Consider the following 26,710-nt stretch of genomic DNA (forward strand, 5'->3'; position numbering starts at 1 on the left):
TTACAGATGGGGTGGAAGATCCACCAGATTGGTATGAAAATTGCATTCCTCAATGGAGTTATTGAGGAGGAGGTGTATATCGAGCAACCAGAAGGCTTCAAGACTTTTGATCAAGAGTCTCATGTGTGCAGACTCAAGTGAGCATTGTATGGTCTCAAGAAACCACCTCGTGCTTGGTACACCAGGATCGATAGTTATCTCACTAGTTTGGGCTTCACCAAAATTGAAGTGGATGCAAACCTCTATCATATTTTGATAGAAGGTAAATTATTGATTATTGTTTTATTTGCTGGTGACTTGATCTTGACTGGTGATGAGAAGTTAATCAGATCTTGCAAGGAGGACCTTGCAAGAGTGTTTAAGATGAAGGAAATGGGTCTCATGCACTACTTCCTTAGATTGGAAGTATGGTCAGGTGATGGGGAACTGTTTGTCTCTTAGAGAAGTATGCCAACGAGATACTTCAGAGGTTCCACATGGATAGGTGAAAACCCATGGAGACTCCTCTAGTGACCAACTGGAGGAAAGAGGATGCCACTTCAAGTGAGGAAGTGGATGCGACTGTTTACTGATAGTTGGTGGGTTCACTCATCTATCTTGTGAACACACAACAAGACATGTGCTTTGTAGTCAACAACTTATGTCAAGCTATGGTTAGGCCAACCAATTGTTTTGGAGGGCAACTAAGCATGTTCTATGGTACCTCAGAGGCACTACCTAGTTCGGACTATGGTACAGACATACAGAGGGAGTGAATCTGTGTGGCTTCACAGATGCAGATTGGGCAAGGAGTCCACCAAACCGGAAGAGTACATCAGGTGGAATTTTCAGTGTTGGGTCCGCAACAGTTTCTTGGTACAGTAGGAAGCAAATATTTGTGGCACTTAGCTCGGCAGAAGCAGAATACATGGTTGTAAATCAAGCAGCATGTGAGGCGATCTGGATGAGAAAGATACTAGTTGGCTTGTTTGGTCATATGATGGATCCTACTCTGATTTACTATGATAATCAGAGTTTCATCAAACTCTCTGATAATCTTGTTTTTCATGACCGATCCAAGCATATTGATATTTGGTATCACCATCTGCAAGATTGTGTGTAGAGGTGGAATATGGTGTTGCAGTACATTCCGACAGAGGAACAAGATGTTGATATTCTGATGAATGCCTTGTCAAGAGAGAATTTCAAGTTCCACGAGTTTAAGATAGGGGTGGATGATATTCCCTTTCTTACTGAGAGGGAGTGTTGAAAATGTAGCAAGAAAATCTCAATTTGACATGCCTTAGTCAAACTAGAGAAAATTCGAATTTATATTTCAATAGAAATCTTGGAGGTAGTTAACTAAGGTGAAATGGCACTTTTACTCAGTTAAGTGAGTTAATTTGAGTTGGGGAAGCTTGAGTTCAGTTCAGTATGCTAGATTCCTAATTTGTAGCAATCTGTTTCATTTAATTTGAGTTATTGTGAGTTTAACTATTTCTAACTGTGAGAAGAACTAATGGAGGTCAAGTTGTGGAAGTGGAACTTCAACCACACTCATTGATCAACTAGTTAACTGATCAATCAGCCTAAAATAATTGTTGCATGTAGAGAATTTGAGTTACCCAGTTGAGATGGAGATTCCAAGGAAGTGTACTATCAATTGTAGCATATTCCAATGTGTACAGGTGGTGCATGCAGTCAGAGGAAGGACCCTAGGGAATTGCACAATTCAATAGTGGGAAATTCCTAAATAATAGGGGCCAATTTCCCAAGGGAATAACGCAAGGAAATAGGAGCTTGGAGGGCTTGAAAATTGGCTAAGTGTTGGCCATAGTCAATCAATCAGGAAGAGGGATAGAGTATACACTTGCAAGGTGTGCTCAGGCTTGAGCAAGCATATGTATTTCATCTCTATTCTCTTATTAATGCAATATAGATAGTAAGGGGTTTTGAGCAGTTGCTTTCCCTTAGATAAATATTTGTGCATGTGTGATGTTTCTTTTTGCATGTCTATGTTTCTTGCTATAGATGGTGAATTAACTTCCACATATCAGTAGAGTAGCTTCAAGTCTTGTGATTTAGCAAATTTCATGAGCAGTTTTGAATCTACAAATTAATTTCTACAAGAATATAGAAAGGTTGTCACTATCGTCTCTACTAAATTAGTTATGTTATTATTTGGTGGGGATATACCTTATTCAATGGTTGATTTTGACTCTATTTAATTTGGATAGTCATGAGTAAGGTGTACTTATATAATAATAATAATCACTCAAAAAATAGACCTTTTAGAGGTGAATAGTTAATGAATTATTCAAAAGATTCCTAACTTTGTTTATAAAAAAAATTAGTAACAAAAAATTAAAAAATAAATAAAGAGAGCTTATATAAGTTTCAATGTCTTAATCAAGGAAAGTACATAATTTGAATTATAAATCTTATTATTCAAAAGTTTCCTAACTTTGTTTATAAAAAAATTACGTAACAAAAAATTAAAAAATAAATAAAGAGAGCTTATATAAGTTTCATTGTCTTAATGAGGAAGGTACATAATTTGAATTATAAATCTTATTGAGTTTGTACTATCTTTAATAAATTTGATATTAAAACTATGTTAGAATTATGGTTTGCTTTGAATAATTTCATGAAGGCCTAACATAGAGATTCATCACAAGGTAGTTGTAAGCATGTGTGTAAAGCATATTTAGAGGAAGGTACTTGACTTGAATTATTAATTTTATTGAGTTTGTACGATCTTTAATAAATTTGATATTAAAACTATGTTGAATTATGGTTTGCTTTAAATAGTTTCAAAGAGGCCTAACATAGATATTCATCGAGAGGTAGTTGTAAGCATGTGTGTAAACACGTATAAGACTACTTGCAAAATCGATTCCAAACACAAAGCATTTTTATAAAATATCTGGTTTAATTCAATCTCCTAATTAAATAGATTACCAATGAAACTAACTTGAAATTTTTTTTAATTTAGTATTGAAAAGTTTTTAAATAAATTATACACAAACATATATTTCTTTTTGACATTTAAAAAATGTGTTAAATAACTTTAAAATCTTCCATAAATTAATAATTTATCTTAAATATAAATATAAATATATATATATATATATATAAAATGTGCGATACATTAAATGCATATAGGGAAAAATATTTAACAACATGAAATCATAGTACTTGTGAGACATTGTCCTTATAAAAACCATCTATTCATTTTTGTTTGGTTAGTTTATTTAATAATTATAATAAAAGAAATTAAATTTTCTTACAACTTAAAAAAAATCAATATAAGTTATTTTTTTCAAGTTATTTTGCTCAGAAAATCCTCTAATAACTTAAATACAAATACAAATACACATTATATACAAATACAAATACACATTATCCAAGCTTGATGTCTGCAATTCTGGCTCTCTTTTTGATATGGGCAGATTGTTTTGATCTTCTTTGCTTTCAGCAGATAAATACTGCCTTCTCTACGATCAGTGAGGCTATTTTAGGCTCATACCTATCATGGCTGTTAGTTATTTTCTTTTGGCATGAACTGTTGATGCCTTTCAATTAGGCTGGGACATATTGTTATGTCAAGTTCTCCATTCCTTTGCATAGTTTCTTCTATATGAGAAACAGTTGTATTGATACATAATGCTATGTTTATATTTCTGATATAAATAAAATCATACTTTTTCGATCTGAAAAAAGAAATAAATGCAAAATACAAATTATGTTAATAGAAAGTGTTTCTTATGATTATACTTTAAAAATGGAAAGTGTTTCTTATATTACACTTTAAAATATGAAAAAATAAAGAAAATATCCTATACCAATTTAACAAAAAAAAATCACTCACTAATTATATCAATAAGAACAAATTAAATCATATTTTTTAATAAATGTAATGGTTAAAATCACTGCAAAGTTGACAAATTATTTTAAAATAATGAAAATATTAACTACTTTCGAAATTAGAATTTCAACGAAACCCTTCACCGACTCCGCTGGGGATCGAACCCAGAATCTCTGGTTTCGTAGACCAGCGCCTTATCCATTGGGCCACGGAGTCTGCATGCATTTGGATTTAAAACGGTTATTCACTTCTGTAAATCGTTTTCTGAAAGTCGACGGACATAAACAGATTTATATGGTGCCAGAAACGCCGCGTTCCCGTATTTGACCTGAGTAGATATTATATTCAAATTGATTTATTATTGATACTATATTTATATTTATAGATAATTTGGTATTGTTCATGATTAAAACATATGTTTTGTTTTTGTTTTTAAGAAAAGACATCGGTTTTTGACTCAGCTTTAGGGTTACAGTGAGGATATTTAAAGACAAGAAATTATTATAATAATAATTATTAAGATATTATAGCTTACTGTAGTGGATATTTAAATTTAAGATAGTAACTATTTTCTAATTATTTAAGATAATCTCAATTAACAAATATAATATATTTTTGAAATAAAAATAAAATTAGTTTAAAAAAATAATAAAAATAAAAATAAAAATAAAATTAGTTTAAAAAAATTAATATTAACAATATAGATTTGATTAGTAAAAATGTTTCATTAGTAAAAATGTCTTCAAAAGTATAGCACTTTCGTTTTAATATAAAGAAAGAAAAAAAATTGAAGAAGTAATATAGGATGACCATTCACATTCTTCAAAAGTATATTACTTTCTTTTTAATATAAAGAAATAAAAAGAAAAATGAAGAAGTAATATAGGATGACCATTTACATTTTTGTTTTGTCAGTTTACATTGCCTATGTTGTATCTATATGGATACAAATTGACGTAGTTGCATTTAGATGGGACTAGACAAAGAATTTTGAATTAAACTCCCAGTGATTTATAATTATGAACATGTTTTATGGAGTGAGGTTTTGAACTTATTTCCATAGTAGATTTTAGGAATATTTTAAAATTTGACTATCAAAAGAGAGGTCAAGAATTTATCTCTATTGCAAATTCTAGGAATATTTTAGAATTTGACAGTTAAGAGATAGGTCAAGTCTTGATCATTAAATTTTACGATATTCTCAAAATCTACAATCCACTTAAAAATGCTCGTTGAAATAGAGCCACCCAAATTAAACTAGCCAAACAAATTTGATAAATGAGTCCTAATACCTTGGTCCCTGAGTTTCTCCTTGATCCTAAACCAGAATAGTTTCTAGTTGACACTAGAGGTGATGGAGTTCGAGATTGAGTTCATAGAGCCATTGTTAAATTTTACGATATTCTCAAAATCTACAATCCACTTAAAAATGCTCGTTGAAATAGAGCCACCCAAATTAAACTAGCCAAACAAATTTGATAAATGAGTCCTAAGACCTTGGTCCCTGAGTTTCTCCTTGATCCTAAACCAGAATAGTTTCTAGTTGACACTAGAGGTGATGGAGTTCGAGATTGAGTTCATAGTGTAAAATATAGCTACTAACAGCCAAAGATTATCAATACCAAATATTTCACATTCAGAACTTAATACGTTGTTTAAGATGACATACCTTGACTAACAGCGGAAGATGTAATGGCTGCCATCTTCTGATTTCTGTTTTCTGTCTTCTTCTCAGAATTCGGTTTCTCTCCTCTTGCCCTCACTTCCTTTATGTGTTTCTTGATGAAGAAGAATACAACTCTTGTGTGTGGGAGAGAGAGGACCCAATCCTTTATATATTATTTAACTCTAATCTGGTACGTCCATCATATACCAATTCAACGCTTAAGATCTAATGCTTTAGATTAGAAACTGCTTTAAGATAAGATCTAAATGCTTTAAGATTAGATCGGGTCACATTAAGATTAGAAACTGCTTTAACGTTAAAAGCATTTGCTGTTTCCAATAGCAGATTTCTAACATTCTCCCACTTGACCCGACTATTCATAATATTAAGTGTTGAACATCATACTATGATAAATTGCTGAGAGTTATGGCGGTTGTGCACTATTAATTCAATGCATTCCCTTCCATATACTACAATACCAGCAATCCATTAATTCATACTCATAATTTATATAAAACAGCATAATGGTCCACATAATGTCTTATATCATAATGATTAAACATAATATCTTTATAAGACTCTTTCTTGTTTAAAATTACATAAAATACGTACTACTACATTAAAACAAGAGACACATAATTGTATATCAGAAACACATAAAAGAGCTCAGAATGTCACACATCAATTATTATTAATACAACCAAGACCCATTCTTTGAACATGTTCCTTAAATTGTTTTGGTTGTAACCCTTTCGTCAAAGGGTCTGCAATCATAAGTTCTGTCCTGATGTGCATGATTGACACTCTTTGTTTCTGAACCTCATCTTTCACAACAAGATACTTCAGTTCTATATGTTTGGCACCTTTAGAGTACTTGTCGTTCTTTGAGAAAAATACTGCTGCAGAGTTATCACAATAAATTTTCAGCGGCTTGCTAATGGTGTCGACAACTGCAAGTCCTGAAATAAAGTTCCGCAACCATAATGCATGAATTGTGGCTTCAAAACATGCCACAAATTCTGCCTCCATAGTGGATGAAGCAACGATAGTCTGTTTCGCACTTTTCCATGATATGGCACCTTGAGCAAACATAAACAGGTAACCAAAAGTCGATTTTCTAGTATCGATGCATCCAGCAAAATCTGAATCGCTATATCCGATCACCTCCGATTCATTGGATCTTCTATACATGAGCATGTAATCTTTCGTGCCTTGTAAGTACCTCAAAACTTTCTTTGCAGCTTGCCAATGTTCCCTTCCTGGATTACTTTGATACCTCCCTAACATACCGACCGCAAAGCTGATATCCGGTCTAGTACAGGTTTGAGCATACATCAGGCTACCAACAACAGATGCATATGGAATTGATTCCATTTCCTTTCGTTCAACATCATTCTTAGGACATTGCATGAGACTGAATTTATCACCTTTCTGTACAGGAACTGTCCCAGGTGAACATTTACTCATTCCAAATCTCTCTAGAATCCTTTCGACATATCCTTTCTGAGACAATCCCAATATTCCTTGTGATCGATCACGGAATATTTCTATTCCAATCACATAGGATGCCTCTCCCATATCTTTCATTTCAAAGTTCGTTGAGAGAAATTCCTTAGTCTCATGCAATATACTTAAATTATTTGCAGCAAGCAAGATGTCATCAACATAAAGGACCAGATAAATAAACTTGCTCCCACTGATCTTTTGGTATACACAGTGATCAACCGTATTTTCCTTAAAACCAAAGGATGTAATAATGGTATTGAACTTAATATACCATTGTCGGGATGCTTGTTTAAGCCCATATATTGACTTCTTAAGTTTACACACCAATTGTTCTTTACCTTCTATAGAAAAACCCTCAGGTTGATCCATGTAAACATCCTCATCAAGATCTCCATTCAGAAAGGCTGTTTTCACGTCCATTTGATGCAACTCCAAATCATAATGAGCTACTAATGCCATTATTATTCTTAGTGAGTCCTTTTTCGAAACAGGAGAAAATGTCTCCTTGTAATCAACACCATCTTTCTGAGTGTAACCCTTAGCAACAAGTCTAGCTTTATACCGTTCGATATTACCACTAGAGTCGTGTTTGGTTTTAAAAACCCATTTGCATCCGACTCTTTTACAGCCATGTGGTAACTCAACGAGATCCCAAACTTCATTCTGTTGCATGGATTTCAGTTCTTCTTTCATGGCATTAATCCATTCCTTTGACTCTTTACTTTCTACAGCATGTGAAAACGAAACTGGATCCTTATTGATTCCAATATCATAATCTGATTCTTGCATATAAACCACATAATCATCAGAAATAGCTGACCTACGATTTCTTTGAGGTCTTCTTAATGCTACTTGTTGTGGTTCATGCATATCAGCATTATGTAAGTCATTTCCTTCAGGAAGTACTTCTTCATTTATATGTTGTTCATTATCATCATGCTGTTCTACAACAGCTGGAACAACATTTGGAGTAATAGTAGATGGAGGAACTATTCTAGGCAATGTAACATTTACCCTTGTTTCCTTTATTTCTACTATTTCTCTTCGAGTACTCCCACTGACTTCACCATTCTCAATGAATCTTGCATTACCAGTTTCTACAATTCTTGGACTATGATTAGGACAGTAAAACACGTACCCTTTAGATTTCTCAGGGTAACCTAAAAAATACCCACTGATTGTTCGAGAATCTAATTTCTTTTCATGTGGATTATAAATTCTCGCTTCCGCTGGACAACCCCAAACATGCAGGTGTCTTAAGCTAGGTTTCCTGTTAGTCCATAACTCAAAAGGAGTCTTTTGAACAGCTTTACTAGGAACCCTATTCAACAAATAATTAGCGGTTTTGAGAGCATACGACCACAAATTCTTAGGTAGTGTAGAATCTGACATCATACTCCTAATCATATCTATTAACGTCCTATTGCGCCTTTCTGCTACACCATTTTGCTGTGGTGTACCTGGCATTGTGTATTGCGCACATATGCCATGACTTTCGAGGAATTTTGCAAATGGACCTGGATACTGGCCTGACTCATTATATTTACCATAATATTCACCACCTCTATCAGACCTTATGATTTTCACCTTTTTATCTAATTGCCTCTCAACTTCCTTTACAAACGTCTCAAGGACATTCACAGATTGAGATTTTTCATGAAGCAAATAGACATAACCATAACGGGAAAAATCGTCAATGAAAGTGATGAAATACTTTTCTCCATTAAAGGCTGGAGTGTCCATAGGTCCGCAAATATCAGTGTGTATTATTTCAAGAAGCTGGCTGCTTCTAGTGGCTCCTTTCTTATTATGTTTGGTTTGTTTACCTTTAATACAATCCACACATAATTCTAGATCACTAAAGTCCAAATTTGACAAAATTTCATTACTTACTAATCTCATCATTCTTTCTTTGGATATATGACCTAGTCGTTTATGCCACAAGAAAGCAGAATTTTCATTCAACCTGCTACGTTTACATCCAACATTATTTACTACATTCAACAAGGAATTCGCATAAGTGTCATTCAGTTTCAATTTATATAAACCATCAATTAGAATACTAGAACCAACATTATCAGTATTCTTATATAAATCAAAACAGCCAAATCCAATCATACATCTAAAACCAGAAATATCCAATTTACTTGCGGAAATAAGGTTTCTAGATAATGAAGGTACATAAAGGGTACTGTATAAGTCTAATACATATTCACTTTCTAGAATTAAACGATAAGTCCCAATGCCTTCAATTGAAGATTTCATTCCGTTTCCCATAAAGAGAAAACGATCTTCATTTGGATTTATGGTTCGGATCGTAAGAAATCCCTGCATATTGTTGGAAACATGAGTTGTAGCACCAGTATCAAGCCACCATGTATTAATAGGAACTTCAACTAAATTTGATTCAAAACATACGAAAGATAGATAACCTGCAAATCAAAAATGAAATAACTATAAGCTCATAACTAACGCGATTCAGATGTAGACATAATAGTATAATATAGCACTCCTTTGGGTAGATACTATCTTATACTTAACATAATTAAATACCAAAACATAAGTAGGTAATAAATATATTCAATTAAATAGAACTGACATCTTTGGATGATCAATATTTATTTAATCAAAATATCTATCAAACCTCATCATGTCAACTAGTTATAGAACAAGACTTTCCTTTGGGTAAGTTCTCAGGTTCTATCATTAGTGACGCCAGTTTTTAATTGGTATTATTATAACTGGCAATTTCTATCAATAATCATTATGTCACTTATGCACTAAATGATTATTCTGATTTTGACCACTTTGGTGATTAACAAAATCATAAATCTCATGTGCATAAATAATTTATAACATATACCTTATGCAAAACAACATTCTGATTTTGACCACTTTGGTGATTAACAAAATCATAAATCTCATGTGCATAAATAATTTATAACGCATACCTTATGCAAAACAATCATTCATAGAGCAATTACTTTTATGCCCAAATTTCAAACGTCAATCGAAACTGTAACTTTCCTACAGGAGTTCTTCTCAACTCTGTACTAAAAATGTACTAAAAATGATTGCTTTGTTAGTCTTCTTACAGTGCACAAATTCGACTATCTACCGATTTCTAACATAGACGCCCCTTATCCAAATCTGTGCACAGCACACGTGGCACAGACTCTCCAAAAAGCTATTCACTAACTGGTTTAGCGTTCGGAATCCGGATCATGACAATATTATCTTTGCAATGCATGCTAAAGGGATTAGTACGTTTTCGTAAGCGGAGATATTTTTCCATCCCATCCCCGACTCTGGTAATTTGGAGATACCTTCCAGCTGTCCTTTAAAAAGCTGCCTCCAATGCGACATGGCCAGTAGGCTTGCAGGTGAGACATGAGAACGAGACATGAGGCAAAGGAACATGGACATGGGGCAATAATAGGCGGGATTTAGTGATTAATGGCACAACCTCGTAACGACATTGGAAACAAGGTTACATCAAAACGCAACAGAGTCTAGCAAGCTTGTTGTCGCCTAGCACAACGTTAACATGTCGACAACCAAAATTTTTCCTTGATTTGTATAAGTGCCAGTCGTAAGTCTCTTGGTCAAAAGAAAAATTCAACACGTTACAGCCACTAAATAGCGGCCTAATATCTTCGAGAAGTGAAATGGGTTCATTCGAAAACCTAGAGGTAAGCTCTTAACCCCTTTTGTGAAGCATGCACAGGACTTGGTTAACAACGAAAGGATGCAAACAGGGGTCAATAGGCGCATAGTCAAAGGACTCATGAATGCGTGATCATTTCATGAAACCCCCACAGTTTCCCGAAGGCTCAATCACATGAGTAAAGCACAGAACAGATCAATTGCAATCATAGGAAATATTCAGTTATTGATTGTGGCTCTGATACCAAATGTAAAATATAGCTACTAACAGCCAAAGATTATCAATACCAAATATTTCACATTCAGAACTTAATATGTTGTTTAAGATGACATACCTTGACTAACAGCGGAAGATGTAATGGCTGCCATCTTCTGATTTCTGTCTTCTGTCTTCTTCTCAGAATTCGGTTTCTCTCCTCTTGCCCTCACTTCCTTTATGTGTTTCTTGATGAAGAAGAATACAACTCTTGTGTGTGGGAGAGAGAGGACCCAATCCTTTATATATTATTTAACTCTAATCTGGTACGTCCATCATATACCAATTCAACGCTTAAGATCTAATGCTTTAGATTAGAAACTGCTTTAAGATAAGATCTAAATGCTTTAAGATTAGATCGGGTCACATTAAGATTAGAAACTGCTTTAACATTTGCTGTTTCCAATAGCAGATTTCTAACACATAGAGCCATTGTTAATGCGAAAAAAAGGATGTCATTCAAAGTGCCAATTTGGACAGTAAGTTTGCCTATCTCCCTACTAATAAGACTGATTTTCATTCTAAGTTTTTCTTCAATTCTTTGGATCTTTGTTGTTTACTCCATTTTTCTTGAATGTACTCGGTATCCTGGCCATACGCTCCCTCTTTCAAATTCTCTCTCGGTTCTGAAAAACTCCGGTATAAACTTGCCTTCCCTGTCTTGCAGACTAGCTCCAGGTGCCGAAACAAGTCATGAGCTTCATTTGAGCTTTTGTATCAGGTGTATGGTTATAGATTTGTTATGAGGCAAATTGTTACCACATTCGTTGCATGCAATGCCCTTCTAACGCTTGTCGTTTTTATTATTGTTCATGATCATTGACTATGGGATGGAAGTGTCCCTCTTGATTCCATTATTTGGTATGGCTAGCTTATCTGAAAGGATATTAAGAGCCCTGAGTACGTGTTTGACAAGAATATTTGATAATGAGGCTAGTAGTGTTGTGATTCTCTTGCACAAGTGCTATGTGTCAAATTGTATGGTTTAAATCACTTATTATAATAAGGGTTTTGATTATCATAATAAGGGTTTTGATTGATAAACACATTATTGAAAGAGTACATATATTTGTGCTTGGAAAGAGTACCTATATTTCTATTTGATTATTTGAAATTTCACTCAAACTCCATGTACATAGAAAAAATCTTAGAACTCCCAACACCTCAAAACTCCCCTCCCCACTCTTACCACCCCTAGGTTGATTTCTGATTACTTATCCATATTTAAAATTGTTCCTTTATAAGTGATATTTGCCATTCCCCTCCCACTCCTACCACCCCAAATTAATTTCTGATTACTTATGTAGATCTAAAATTGTTTCTTTATAAGTGACATTGGCCACAATTGTTTTTTAAAAGAGGATTGAAATTGTGTTGTAAGTTGAAATGTGAGAGCCGTTATTCCTCAAACTTGTCCAATGTTTGGGGACTAGAAAGGTTTAGATTTCCAATTTTCAAATGCTCAGCTACTAAAATAGTAAATGTATAATCATGTTAAGATGGAACAAAAATTATTAAGGATTTTTCATATGAGCATATGAAGAAGTGGATAAGTATGTGAGTTTTATTAGTGTCAAAATATTTTAAAATAAATGTATACATATTTGACATATTGTTTTGATTGCGGGAAAAAGGTTATATATTTAAAAAATATATTTATATTTTGGATTTTGTATTAAAAAAAGTTTTATGTGATTATATATCTATGTGTGTGTGTCTATAATATTTATTAGTACTAGTTTAGATCCATTTTAATTTTGGATCTACCAAGTGTGGAGAGGATTAAATATGTTTTCATTCTAAAAGAGGTTTGCACCTCAAGAAATTTGATACTCTCGAATATTGATCAATCCGGAGTTGAGATGAATATAGGATAATTTAATTATTAATTATTATTATTATAATAATTAATAATTCTATTTTATTATATATATATAGATATATAGATATATTTATTTATTTATTTATTTACTTATTTATTTTTATATAATTTCACAAAGGCAAAATATTGTAATTATTAATTTTATTTTGTAAGTTATTTTATTTTATCGTGTATGTTATTTTATTTTAGATATCGTTTTTTGGGATTCAACTGTGTTAAGTCAGTCATTCATCTATGACCTTTTCCATGAGAGGTAGTCGTAACTGACTAATTTCTCATGATTTTTGAATAGTCCATTTAACACTCATTGCATCGGGTGATGCTCACAGGGGTGAAGAAGTGGGATTGAAACTAGTGAAATGAATCACATAGCGTCAATCATCACTTCCATGGCTCGCACCAGGTAACCAGGACTTCCTGGGAGGTCACCCATCCCAGATCGCTTTTGGCTCAAGTGTGCTTAACTATGGATTTTTCCCCACAATCAAGCCCACTTAGCTTGCTACCCCATTTGCAAAATCTTAGCAAGTATTGTGCCTCATGAACCATTCAAGTAAAGTTCCCTTCACTCTTTTGCATTTAAGAATGAGGTATTTTCATAGTGCACTATTTTGTTTTGTGTTGTTTTTATTTTTATGTAATTTGACTTAGTCAAAATGTTTACATAACTTAACAAGACAAGACATTACAACATCTCTTCCATTCTAGGTTGGAGAGAACCTCTCTACACAATAAGCTAATCTTAAAAACTAGATTGATTTACATTATATAAAACTAAAATATTCAAAAGTTTGAGGAAACAACACTCATAAGGTGAAACGTCCAAACAAAATAATAAATAACCAAGTTAGGGATTAATAAGGGCTCATCATAATTGTTTAGGGTTGGTTCTTATATAATGACCAAAACATTTACGTCAACTACATGTTATATCCAATGGCTTCTTTGTTTAGATTTGAATAATGAAATCAAAGATTGATATCAAAGAAATTTTGAGGAAAGCTAATCATTAGATATATCATGAGTGGATGATTTAGAGTGGATCAATATATTATTTATCATCCATATCAAAATTTTTAGGGTGGAAAAATTGGAGGAATTAGCGTGAAGAGTAATTTTCATTAGTGACTCCAGTTTGGAAAATTTTGGATGGAAAAGTTTGGGTGAAAGACTTTAGGAGTCATTTTAAGGTCTTAAATAACTATTTTTTGTGGTCTCAAGCTTAATATAGACCTAGCTTCCATAATCAACACATTTCCAACGACACAAGAATCACCTCACTTGGAGCTTGTATGAGAAATTTATGCCTCTCAAAAGTTGACCTATTGAAATTAACCGCCATGATACGAGAGAATGTCATAACAACCCATGTGACTCATGAAAAATGGGCTAGCCACGTGGGAATTATGAACAAGACTCTAGTAAGGTCAAGTTGTAACTCATATTGAGGGTTAAATGAGTCAAATTTAACCCCTCTTTGGGTATCGGCATGTGTTATAACCAAGCCACTTGGAGGAAAATGGGTTCAATTCTATTCAAGTGCATTTTGTTCCATAAATGAGCATAGTAGCTGAGAGTGGATAGAGAGGAAAAAGAGAGAGAGAGAGAGAGAGAGAGAGAAGGTTTGTGTATTGTAGCATCTCACGGGCTATAGGTTTCACTTATTTGTACTTGCATCTCTTTCCATTCAGAGAAAGAAATAGTAGAGCAACATCACCTTCCAACTAATTTTTTTTTGGAAAGGGTTTCCCAAGTCATAGCTTGTGTTATTATGGTTATGAGTAATTGTGATTTTGTATGTTCTCTATTTTCCACATTTTATATATTGCATGCATAAAAATAGTAACTTCATAAATCCATAAATAAGAAAAATATCTCTCTTAGTATATTTTGGATTTTAAGTATAATTTTATCGGATTTGTTGTGACGAATTGTCCATTAATATATCCACAACTATTTATAGATAATGAAAAATTATTGATATGTTTATAATATGTAATAAAACTAAATTAATAGAATATAAAATAACATAAAAAATAGTATATATTTGTTAGTGTGAAAAAAAATATATATATCCAAAAGATATTGTTAGAAAAGGAAAATCAAAGTTAAAAGAAAAAAAGGGTGTTGTGGGGCAGCAAGTCCCTGCCTTAGTGGCCAATTGGTTGGCCCGAAAGGTCAAAGAAGAAAAATGGATATTAAGGAACTGTGTAGAACCCACGGCATAGAGATAGAACCCAAAAGGTCAAAGCAGACAAAAATGGATATTAAGGAACTATGTAGAACCCAAGGCATGGAGATAGAACTGGAGATTAACTATTAAGGAAATGCACAGAGTTAGGAACTGTGTGGAACTCAATGCATAGAGATAGAACTAGAGATTAACTATTAACAAAATGACAGAGTTCCAGCAGTTGATTCTTATGAACCCATCCGAAAAAGACGAAGAGCCATTTCAGCTCCTACCATTGGGAGGAAATGCACAGAGTTCTAGCAGTTGATTTTTATGAACCCAGCACTGATGCTAGGAAAGAACCCAGCCAAAAAAGACAAAGAGACATTTCAGTTGCTACCATTGGGAGGAAATGCATAGAGTTCCAACAGTTGATTCTTATGAACCCAGCACCGATGCTAGGAACAATATCTTCATGAAATAAAAGACTGTTGGTGAAATAGAAGGAAAAATAGGAAAGAATTACACACATTCAGTTATATATTGACCAAGAAAACACCATAACTAACTGGAAACTAAACACACACATAGACACAGGATTTACGTGGTAAAACCTAGACAATGAAACATCCACGGGGAAAGGGATTGGAATATATTATTGAACAATGATTCTCCACACATATACATTCCATGGGCATTCACCAGTTTTATATCATCGACCTCCGTTACATAACTGACAATTCGGTATAAAACTGACTAATTACATTTTACCCAAAATTACTAATTCGCTGTCAAACTAACAAACTCCACCTTGACAACAATTTTCCTAATCCCTTGCCCATGCCCATTCATCATCTTTTCCGCAAGCCAAGAGAAGATAAACACCACTGCATCTTCTCTACTGTAACTGGCTTTGTGAACATGTTTGCACAATTCTCTCGTGTATGGACCTTTTGAAGAGCTACTTTTCCGCCATCGATCAAATGTCTCAGAAAATGATACCTTACATCAATGTGCTTGGTTCTGCTGTGATAAGTAGGATTTGTAGCCAAGTGAATAGCACTTTGACTGTCACAAAGTACATTCGCTTTCTCCTGTGTCCTTCCAATCTCATTGAGAAGACCCTTTAACCAGATTGCTTCTTTACTGGCATCTGAAGCAGCTATATATTCAGCTTCGGTAGTGGACAACGCAACTGTTTCTTGAAGCTTTGACATCCAACTAATTGCTCCACCTGCAAGAGTAAAGACGTAACATGTAGTAGATCTTCTTTTGTCTAAATCCCCTGCATAGTCAGCATCTACATATCCGCAGACTGATCCTTCACTACCATTAAAGACAATGCAATGGTCACTTGTGCCTCTCAGATATCGAAGCACCCATTTCACTGCTTGCCAATGTTCTTTACCTGGATTTTCCATGAACCTGCTGACAACTCCAACTGCATGTGAAATGTCAGGTCTTGTAGATACCATCGCATACATTAAGTTGCCTACATTGTTTGCATATGGTACATGAGACATATACTGCTTTTCTTCATCAGCTCTAGGACTCAAAACCGAAGAAAGCTTAAAATGGGAAGCTAGTGGAACATTAACAGGTTTCACATTATTCATAGAGAACTTTTCAAGTACCTTCTCCACATACTTCTGCTGTGATAACCAAAGCTTACCATTTTTCCTGTCTCTATGTATCTCCATGCCCAAGATATGTTTTGCTACTCCAAGATCCTTCATATCAAACGCCCTAGAGAGTTGAGCCTTTAACCTGTTGATCTCTTCCATGCTTTTGCTTGCAATAAGCATATCGTCAACATACAAAGCTAAGATAATGAATATGCCATTGAAACTTTTGAAGTACACACAATGATCATACTCACTTCTTATAAAGTTCTGGCTCACCATGAAGGAATCAAACTTCTTGTACCATTGTCTGGGAGACTGCCTCAGACCATACAATGATTTCCTGAGCTTGCAAACTAATCTTCTGTTGCGACCTCGTACAAAACCTTCTGGTTGTTCCATATATATCTCTTCGTTCAAATCACCATGTAGAAAAGTTGTTTTAACATCTAATTGTTCTAACTCAAGATTAAGCAACGCAGTTAGTGCCAACACAGTACGTATAGAAACAAGTTTTACAACTGGAGAAAAAATCTCATGAAAGTCTATACCTTCAACCTGAGAATACCCTTTTGCTACCAGTCTCGCCTTATACCTTTCGATACTTCCATCAACTTTTCGTTTCAGCTTGAAGACCCATTTGCATCCAACAACACTTCTCCCTTCAGGAAGCTCTACAAGATCCCAGGTATTGTTCTTGGCTAAGGAGTCCATTTCTTCTTCCATAGCCATTTTCCATTTCTCGCTATCTGTATCATCTACTGCTTCCTGATAACAAGAAGGTTCCCCATCTTCAGTAATCAAAGCAAAAGATGAAGCAGAATCTTCATACCTTTTGGGAGTTTTCCTTTCCCTTATAGACCTTCTTAGAGCGACTGGTTTCTGAACTGGTTCAGAAACTTGCACTGGTTCAAAAGCTTCAACGGCTTCCTTTGTGTCGTCAACACCTTTTTGTCCAGAAGTCTCTCCTTCCTTTTGACTGTGACCGAAAGGTCTAGCCTCCAACTGAACTCGTTGATTCGGCGATACTTATTCCTGTTCAAATCTTTCAACATTGGATTTTAACAGAGAGGATTCATCAAATGTTACATCTCTACTAATGACTATCTTCCGCAATGTAGGATCCCACAACCTATATCCTTTCACTGCATAGTCATACCCAACAAAGACATAACATTTTGACTTTGGATCTAATTTTGAACGTTGTTTTTTCGGAATGAGAGAATAAGCATCACAGCCAAATATCCTCAAATGTGAATAGTCACAAGACTGACCTATCCAAACTTCTTCAGGAATTTTACAATCAATTACTACTGAAGGTGATCTGTTAACTAAATAACAAGCAGTAGATACTGCTTCTACCCACAACTCCTTTTGCAAGTTAGCATTGTTGATCATGCTTCTGGCTCTTTCCATAAGAGTCTGATTCATACGCTCAGCAACACTATTTCGCTGAGGAGTATAAACAGCAGTTTTGTGTCTAACAATTCCCTCATCCTTACAGTATTGTTCAAATTCAACTAAAGTGAACTCACCACCATTTTCAGTTCTTAGACATTTAATAGATTTGCCTGTTCTTTTCTCTACCATTACTTTAAATTGTTTAAAGACATTTAATACATCAGCTTTCCTTTTTAGCATATAGACCCAAACTTTACGAGAGTAATCATCAATAAACGTTAAAAAATACAATGCACCTCCATATGACACAACAGGGGATGGTCCCCACAGATCAGAATGAATATAGTCTAAAACATCTTTACTATTATGATTTCCAACTTTAAATCTCTATTTACACTGTTTTCCATACACACAATGTTTACAGAAATCTAACTTCAAGGATTTCAGATCGGGAAGAGATTTACGTTTCATCAGTATCTGAAGACCTTTCTCGCTCATATGACCCAATCGCTGATGCCATAGACGAGTACCTGCTTCTTCCTTTTCTGATGCAACCGCTGCTTCACTGACCTGAGTACTTCCTTTTAACCTGTAAAGATTTCCGACCTTTTCTGCCTTCATAACCACAAGGGCTCCTTTAAAGACTTTCAAGACGCCATCCTAACCTGTAAACTTATAACCATCTGAATCCAACACTCCCAAAGAAATCAAATTTTTCTTCAAATCAGGTACATGTCTAACACTAGTTAATGTCCTAACTGTGTTATCATACATCTTAATCCTGATATCTCCCATCCCAACAGTCTGACATGACACATTGTTACCCATAAACACAGAACTACCGTTTACATTTTTATATGAAGTAAACCAATTTCTATGTGGGCACATGTGATGCGAAGCACCAAAGTCTAACAGCCAGCTATCTAAACCCTGAGAGACATTACATTCAGGTGAAGTTTCATCTATCATACATAATTCTTCAGCAGATAAAACTTCGTCCATCATACCTGAATCGACCTGATTCGCTTCCTTCTTCGGGTTTTCGGATTCCTTTCGTTTCCAACAGTCCTTCTTCAAGTGTCCAATTTTACCGCAGTTCCAACATTTTGCCTTACACTTCTTGCCCTTCGATTTCGACCTGGAAGACCCCCTTGGTTTTTCTCCTCTTTCCTTTGAGCGTCCTCTAGCGACCATGGCTTCTGATGCAGCTATTTCAGTGTTGGATTTCCTTCGTACTTCTTCAGACAGGAGAGCTCCCATGACTGATTCAAACTTCAAAGAATCAGCAGTGCTCAAGCTGATTGAAGTTACGAAGTGATCCCACGATTCAGGCAAAGAACACAGCAAGGTTATGGCTTTATCTTCTTCCTGTATTTTGACTTCCATATCTGTTAATTGACATATTATTGTATTAAAAACATTCAAATGTTCTGCAACGTTTGAACCTTCTTTCATTCGAAGACTGTATAACTGTTGTTTCAGATAAATTATGTTGGTTAATGATTTTGTCATATAGAGATTTTCAAGTTTTTCCCACAATCCTGACGCCGTAGTCTCTTCAACAATGTTGAAGAGAACTTCATCCACTAGGCATAATCAGATGGTACTGAGAGCTCGGGCATCCAAGTCCTCCCAGTCTGAAGTAGTCATGGTTGCAGGTTTCTTAGTTGCCCCATCCAATGCCTTGTGCAACCCTTGTTGCACAAGCAAATCCCTAACCTTCAATTTCCAAAGAGCAAAATTGCTCTTTCCGGTGAATTTCTCCACCTCGAATTTCGCATTCGACATCTTGGCCATTTTATTCTTCTCCTAGGGTTTCAGTCTTTTCAGAGGTTTATATTTCCTTCTTTTTTTTCAAGTTTTTCCTTCAGCTAAGGTGTATATCTCCTTATTTCTCCAAATAGAAAGAACCCTTAAAAAAAAAATTCTCCTTTCCTTCAATAAAAAAAAAATCTGTCTTCTTTTCCTTCTATTTCACTCACACATTCCTTTATTTAAAAAAAATTTGAAACAATTGCTGAATATTTTTTTCTTTGTTTTTTTTTATTCAAAGAAAAAACCTTTAACAAGCCCAGAATTTATTTAGCAATGGCTGAAAGGAAAAATGATACCCGGTCTTTCACGCAGCTTTGATCAGCACAGAATTCTGCGATCTCTGGTACGTAATAGCACCACAGTTCCGGCACCCTTCCTCTAGCACTTCCACGCAGCAGCACCTCTAGCACCTCCACGCAGCAGCAAGCAGGCAGGCAAATCAACGCAGCAGCACCTCTAGTACCTCCACGCAGCAGCACGCAGGTCTTTCCTCACGCATCCTCACGCAGGTACAGTCCCTCTAGCACCTCCACGCAGCAGCACGCAGGCAGGTTCTCACTCTGGAATCACGCAGGCTCTGTGCCTACGTTTCACGCCGGGCAGATCTCACTCTGGAATCACGCAGGCTCTGTGCCTACGTTTCACGCCGGGCAGAGTTTTTCTACAGCCTCCGGACCTCAGAGTATCCATGCTGGTCGCACACAGTTCTGGTCTTCACGGGATTGCAGAGGCATGCGGTTCTGGTCTTCATGCACTCTTTGACCTCACGCTGATACAGCCACCAATCAACAGCTCCTCCTTGTCACGCAACGCACAGAGGTTCACGCATGGACAGCTCCTCAACTGCTCCAACCGTTCGACAGCCACCATGCCTTTTCTTCAACGCACAAATGCTTTTCTTCAACGCCCAGGCTCACCGCACCAACTGCTCGGCCCTCAGAGTTCTGATACCACTTGTTGGTGAAATAGAAGGAAAAATAGGAAAGAATTACACACATTCAGTTATATATTGACCAAGAAAACACCATAACTAACTAGAAACTAAACACACACTAAACACAGGATTTACGTGGTAAAATCTCGACAATGTGTCAAGGAAACATCCACGAGGCAAGGGATTGGAATATATTATTGAACAATGATTCTCCACACATATACATTCCATGGGCATTCACCAATTTTATATCATTGACCTCCGTTACATAACTGACAATTCGGTATAAAACTGACTAGATACATTTTACCCAAAATTACTAATTCGTTGTCAAACTAACAAAGACTAGGACATGGGCAACTCTTCTTCATTAAGTCTACAACAACCAAGCCACCATGACTAATCCTCTCATTAATCCATGAAATAAATTTGTTCTTTAGCTATCATTAATAAGGGTGTCACAATAACAGTCATGTTGGTGAAAGATCAAAAACTCAAAATGATATCTCTTTGATGGTTCAACGCATGAATAAGAGTGTTTTATAGAGTAAGGTGCCATTCTAATGAGATTCTTTTTACTTATTTTGTTTTTACTAATTTTGTAATATACATTTAACAATAGTTATGCGTTGGAGAAATGCGAGTAGCCAATTGAGATGGGTGAACAAATGTATATTGAAAATCATTTCTCTCATTAAATAAGAAAGTGAAGAGGTGTTTGAAAACAAAAATAAACATCGCAAGAGAGGATGCCCTCACTAACTAATAGTAATAGCACTTGTGATTTCATGTACGTAGTCTAATAAGCTAAGTTAGATGAATCTAGATTCATAAAATCAAGGGAGAGGCAAGATTTTACACTCAGGAGAAATCAACAAGGTTATAAATAGAGGAGGTTTAGCTTTAAGTTATGCTTTTGGTGATGGGAACGAGAGTTGAGTATACGATGTTGAATATATGGTCAAACACTTCTAATAATCGGATTTATGATATGAAATGATACATATCTTACAATAATATCAAGGCTTGGTTACTGCTTTGATGTCAAGGTGCTCAGAACTCCAAATTTATTAATTAAATCTCAGTTGTGGGCTCGGGCTATGGATAAAAAAAACGTTGGTTTTATTTATGGTTTATTTACTATTTTATTTATGATTTGATAAGCATTACAGTACCAAAGTACTTCAGATATTCCAGGGGTTTTAAGACTGTTATATCAAATGGATATTCCAGGGATTTTAAGACTGTTATATCAAATTTAAAGGGTATTTTAGTAACATTTGCCTTCCACTAAACGCAACATTCAACATTCCTCTGTCTTTTTACAAGAAATAGAAGTATTGATGTGTAACAGAATCTCATCTTATGGATATGTTACTATAATAACATAGCTTGCAATTCATCCATATATGCATTCTCTTTGTACTCAATTACCAATATCTCTTATCCTCTTCAGTCAAAAAAGAACTAGTTAAAATCTTATCCTCCAGTCAAAAAAGAACCAATTAAAATCCAAAAAAAACCAATTAAAATCCAAAAAAGAACCAGTTAAAATCCTAATACAAGTGGGATAATCATTCTACTAGAAAGTTATGATTGTGGAGTCTTTATGCTCAAGTATATTGATTTCCTTAGTTGTGGCCTGCCTATGAATTTCCAGTAGGTGAATGTTTAAGCTCCTCTAGTTTAAATTTCACAAGGATTTTTTATTTTGGAAGTTTTCTATTTTTCAAGACAATTGATTGACTGCCATCACCTGTGAACAGAGACATATTCCACTTTTCAGAGAAAAGATGGTGTTAGAAATTCTAAATATAACTGGATATTCCAATAGAATTAATCTAGAGTGAAGGCCTCTGTGCTTCATCTTTGTAAGCTATCTTTTCTAAGCTTTAGCCCTGTCTATAATTGTTTCTTGGCATTGCAGTATATGCACGTTTTTTATAATTTGCATGGGGTCTTCATTATTGATAGTTTACTGTACTTTTCTTCCTAAAGCTCTTTTCCTTAAAATCAGTTACAATGAAAGTTTTGTTTCTTCGCTACACAGAAGAAAAATACATGTCATATTATGAAACCTGTGCTACCCAATTTAAATATGATAAAAACCAAGTAGATATAAGGGACCTTGGATTGCAAATTCACATTTGTATGAATACATGCTTACAGATCCAACCAATAACACTGACCAAGAGGTAGACCACCACGGACATGAGCTTGACTAGATGACACAAAGAACACTGGAGACAACCATCTGGATTGGGAGATATTTTCTGTTATTTCCTTTTATTAGTGTTACTCTAGATGATGAGAGTACATGTTTCTTTCCTTGATTATTCTTACCAACACGTAAATGTGAGTGATTTTCTAAGAAATTTGTGACAAATAAAAAAGAAGCATTCTAAAAAAACAACTCTATATGTTAAGGTTCTATTTCTCAGGCATGTAATACATTACCTGATATCAAACAGGATGTCCTCCAAATGTGCAGGGTACGGAGCAATATAGCCAGGCTTGTATTGCTGAAATTTAAAAACCAACACATTCTGCATTTATTAATGATGTACCAATAACAACCATATTTAAATGAATGTTTGTAAATAAAAGTAACTACAAATCTCTTCAACCTTGAAAAGATAATTATAGATTCTTCAATTGACAAAGATTCATTCTCCTTAACCAAGTCATGAATTTCTTGCAGAATTTTTCTTTCGACATCTGAATTATTGCAAAGCAAATGAAAAAAAGAAAGAAAAGGTAATTGTAGTTGTGTCCTGGCCAGCTATCATGAAATTCAGAATAATATCTCGGAGATACTTATCCAAGTAATTCTCTGGGTGTTTCTCACTTAATGAAATAAAGCGACACAGTATATCTGGTTTTACATGTAAAAATATTTCAAGCCAGTGACAGAGAAACAAGGTCATGAATACCATCAATAAACTAGTCGGAAAAAAATGTGAAAAGAACAATTAGATAGTCTGCTTGTGATATCTCATGCTACGTTGACAGCGGTGAGATCTCATCCTTAAACCATGTTATCAAGTTCAAATGGCTTCTCTGCTCTAAAAAGAATGGTTACATTTGCAAGAAGAATGATAGCCTCAGAGGATGGGAAACTACATGCACTTGTTTTTAGCACGCTTTTTCCATGATCACCTTCAATCTGCTTCCACATTTTACTTTGACCTCTAGGCCCTGTCAACTCAGGAAAGAAAAAATATTCCTAAGCTAATCATATTCACTAATGGGGCCTTTGCCTTGAGCTTGCAGTAGGAAAGTTGACATGGTTATATAAATTTACTAAAACATAGATTTATATGGTTCTGTACAAAACAAATATGCCACTATTCAGTCAATTGAAACCCACCACTGACAAGATGCATCCCCTTAATACCCTAATGCTGCCTATAGTAGATCCAAAGAATCAAGTTTTAGAAATGAATCAGATGATCTTCATTAGCTACAAAACAAAAGTGCTACTTAGATTAGCATTTGTTGTAGCACACTAACAAGGAAATGCTTCAGCAGATTAGTAAACAAATTGAGAAAAATGTTTAACAAATGTGAACTTCATCATAGTTTGAAATCTACACTCTTACTATTGAAATCTTATTTGAGATAACGAGAAACAGACCGCAATTAACTTTCTGTGAACTGACTGTGGCATTATTTTCTTTCTTCATTGGCTGCTCATAAAGTATAAAAATTCATATAAAGTATAGAAATATGAGAGATCAATGACATGATAAGACTAAGTTCTTGTTACAAGGGCGTGGTAAGAAATTTTTAAAGGAGTGCAACAAGTGCCATTCTCGAAGCTTTGAACTAATATATCAATTATTAGTAATTAAGGTTAGCATCAAAAGGGAAATTGATGTTGATGTCAATGTGATGGTTAGAGAGACTTAGGTGGTTGAGGTTGCACATAAGCTTATATTGTGGTATAAAATATTTGGACATTTTATGTAACTAAAGACATGGTAAGTAAGAGTAAGGAATGGAAGGTTAAAACTATAAACATTTTTGTAATAGTGTTATTTTTTTTTTTTTAAGTTGTGTTATATGTTATTAGCTTATCCAGGAGTGTTGTAAAAAGTGATCATAGAAATTAGTGTTTGTGGATTTCATATGAGTTTTTTTAAGAAATATCATAATTAAAATTATGTTAAAGACATTTTATTATTATTTTTTATATATATTAAATTTAGTTTAAATCAAACAAGAATTTATGTAAGAAAATAAAAGCAAAGCAACTATGTACACATAATCAATAATTTTGAATTTTAATATATTCAAATCAAACATAAAATTTACATTTGAATATAACAAAACTCCTCTATAATTATTGGCTTGACTAATAATAAAAAGAGCAGAAAAACAATTCGGCTATAAAAAAAATCTCCCCTTAAAATATCTTTAAAACTCGCTAGAAAACCTTATAAAATTGTATATCTCTTATAACTTGAAAGCATATGCATGTTAAAGTATTCTATAACTTGAAAGAAAATGCATGTCAGGTAATATATCAAGTGGCATTCACTAAAGACACATTAATTAAATATGGATTCATACACTCGTGGACAACATGTACTTGCAATACAAGAAGCACAAACTTGTTAACTACCTCCGAGTCATGTTTTTTTGCTAAAATGTTTTACAAAATAATCCATGATATATTCAACTTCCCCTTTATGAATTCATTTTTCTCCAAGTTCTTAGAGTTCAAGGCACTGGTGGAGAAAGAAACAAGCAAGAAGGTGAAGGCACTCAAGAGCGATAATGGAGGTGAGTACGTGTCGAATGAGTTCAAAATTTTTTGTGCTAAAGAAGGCATTCGACGAGAGTTGATAGCACCCCACAACCCACAGCAAAATGGAGTGGCGGAGATGAAGAATTGAAGGAGCAGCACGAGCGATGTTGCATGACCAAGGCCTATCTCTACACTTGTGGTTTGAAGCATGCAACACAACGGTCTATTTGCGTAATAGGAGTCCTCATCGGACTCTTGGCATGGTCACACCAGAGGAGGCTTTCTCGGGGGGGAAGTCAGATGTCTCGCACTTCAGGATTTTTGGAGCCTCTATCTATTGCTATGTCTCCAAATAATCAAGGAAGAAGCTAGAGTCAACAACAGAGTTGATGGTATTTGTGGGTTACACAAAAACTCCCCACAACTACCATGTGTATTTTCCATCCCTCAAGATGACAATTCGGCGACGGATCTCAAATTTGATGAAGGCAAATCCATATGATGCTCTCTTGTGAGGGAGCTTAAAATCCCACCATAGGAGGAGCTTTTAACTCCAAAGGAGGAGCCTTAAGATGTTATGGAGCAGCGACAAGTTGAGGAGAAGAGAGTGGAGACAGCCACTCAAGCATAACCATCCAAAGAAGGCAGGAAGAGAACTAGAGAAGCTGAGAGACTTGTGCAGGATGTTAGGAAGAATGTGGGTGCTCCTTCAAATTAGTGTAAGCAGAGAATTTCACCATATCGGTACACTAGCTACATGGCTCTAATGACTAAGCTAGTAGAGATTGATCCATCCTCTTTCAAGGAAGCAATAGAGAAACTTGTAAGGGTTGATACAGTGGTGGAGGAGTATGAATCCATTGTGAAGAAAAGTGTTTGGGAAGTGATCCCAAGACCAGCACACAAATTAGTTGTGGGTTTGAGATGGATCTTCAAGGTGAAGCAGGGAGTAGACAGAAGCTTAGAAAAGTGCAAGGCCAAATTTGTGGCCAAGGGGTAATCTCAGGTGAAGGGGATTGACTATGAGGATACCTTTGCTCCTATAACAAGGTACTCATCTATCAGATCAATCCTTACTTTGGCTACACAGACGGGGTGGAAGATCCACCAGATGGATGTGAAAATTGCATTCCTCAGTGGAGTTATTGAGGAGGAGATGTATATCGAGAAACCAGAAGGCTTTGAAACT

The 26,710-nt window shown here is 35.0% G+C and overlaps 1 non-coding gene across 1 annotated transcript; it reads right to left on the reverse strand.

Moving 5' to 3' along the window:
- Positions 1 to 3,990: 3,990 nt before the first annotated feature.
- TRNAR-ACG (transfer RNA arginine (anticodon ACG)) lies at positions 3,991 to 4,063 on the reverse strand. The gene has a single exon. It is a non-coding gene; the product is annotated as a tRNA-Arg (tRNA).
- Positions 4,064 to 26,710: the final 22,647 nt, after the last annotated feature.

The sequence above is a fragment of the Pinus tabuliformis genome, chromosome 7 (genome assembly GCF_031772625.1).
Source record: "Pinus tabuliformis cultivar Carrire ecotype Pingquan chromosome 7, CPIR1, whole genome shotgun sequence".
Lineage (NCBI taxonomy): Eukaryota > Viridiplantae > Streptophyta > Pinopsida > Pinales > Pinaceae > Pinus > Pinus tabuliformis.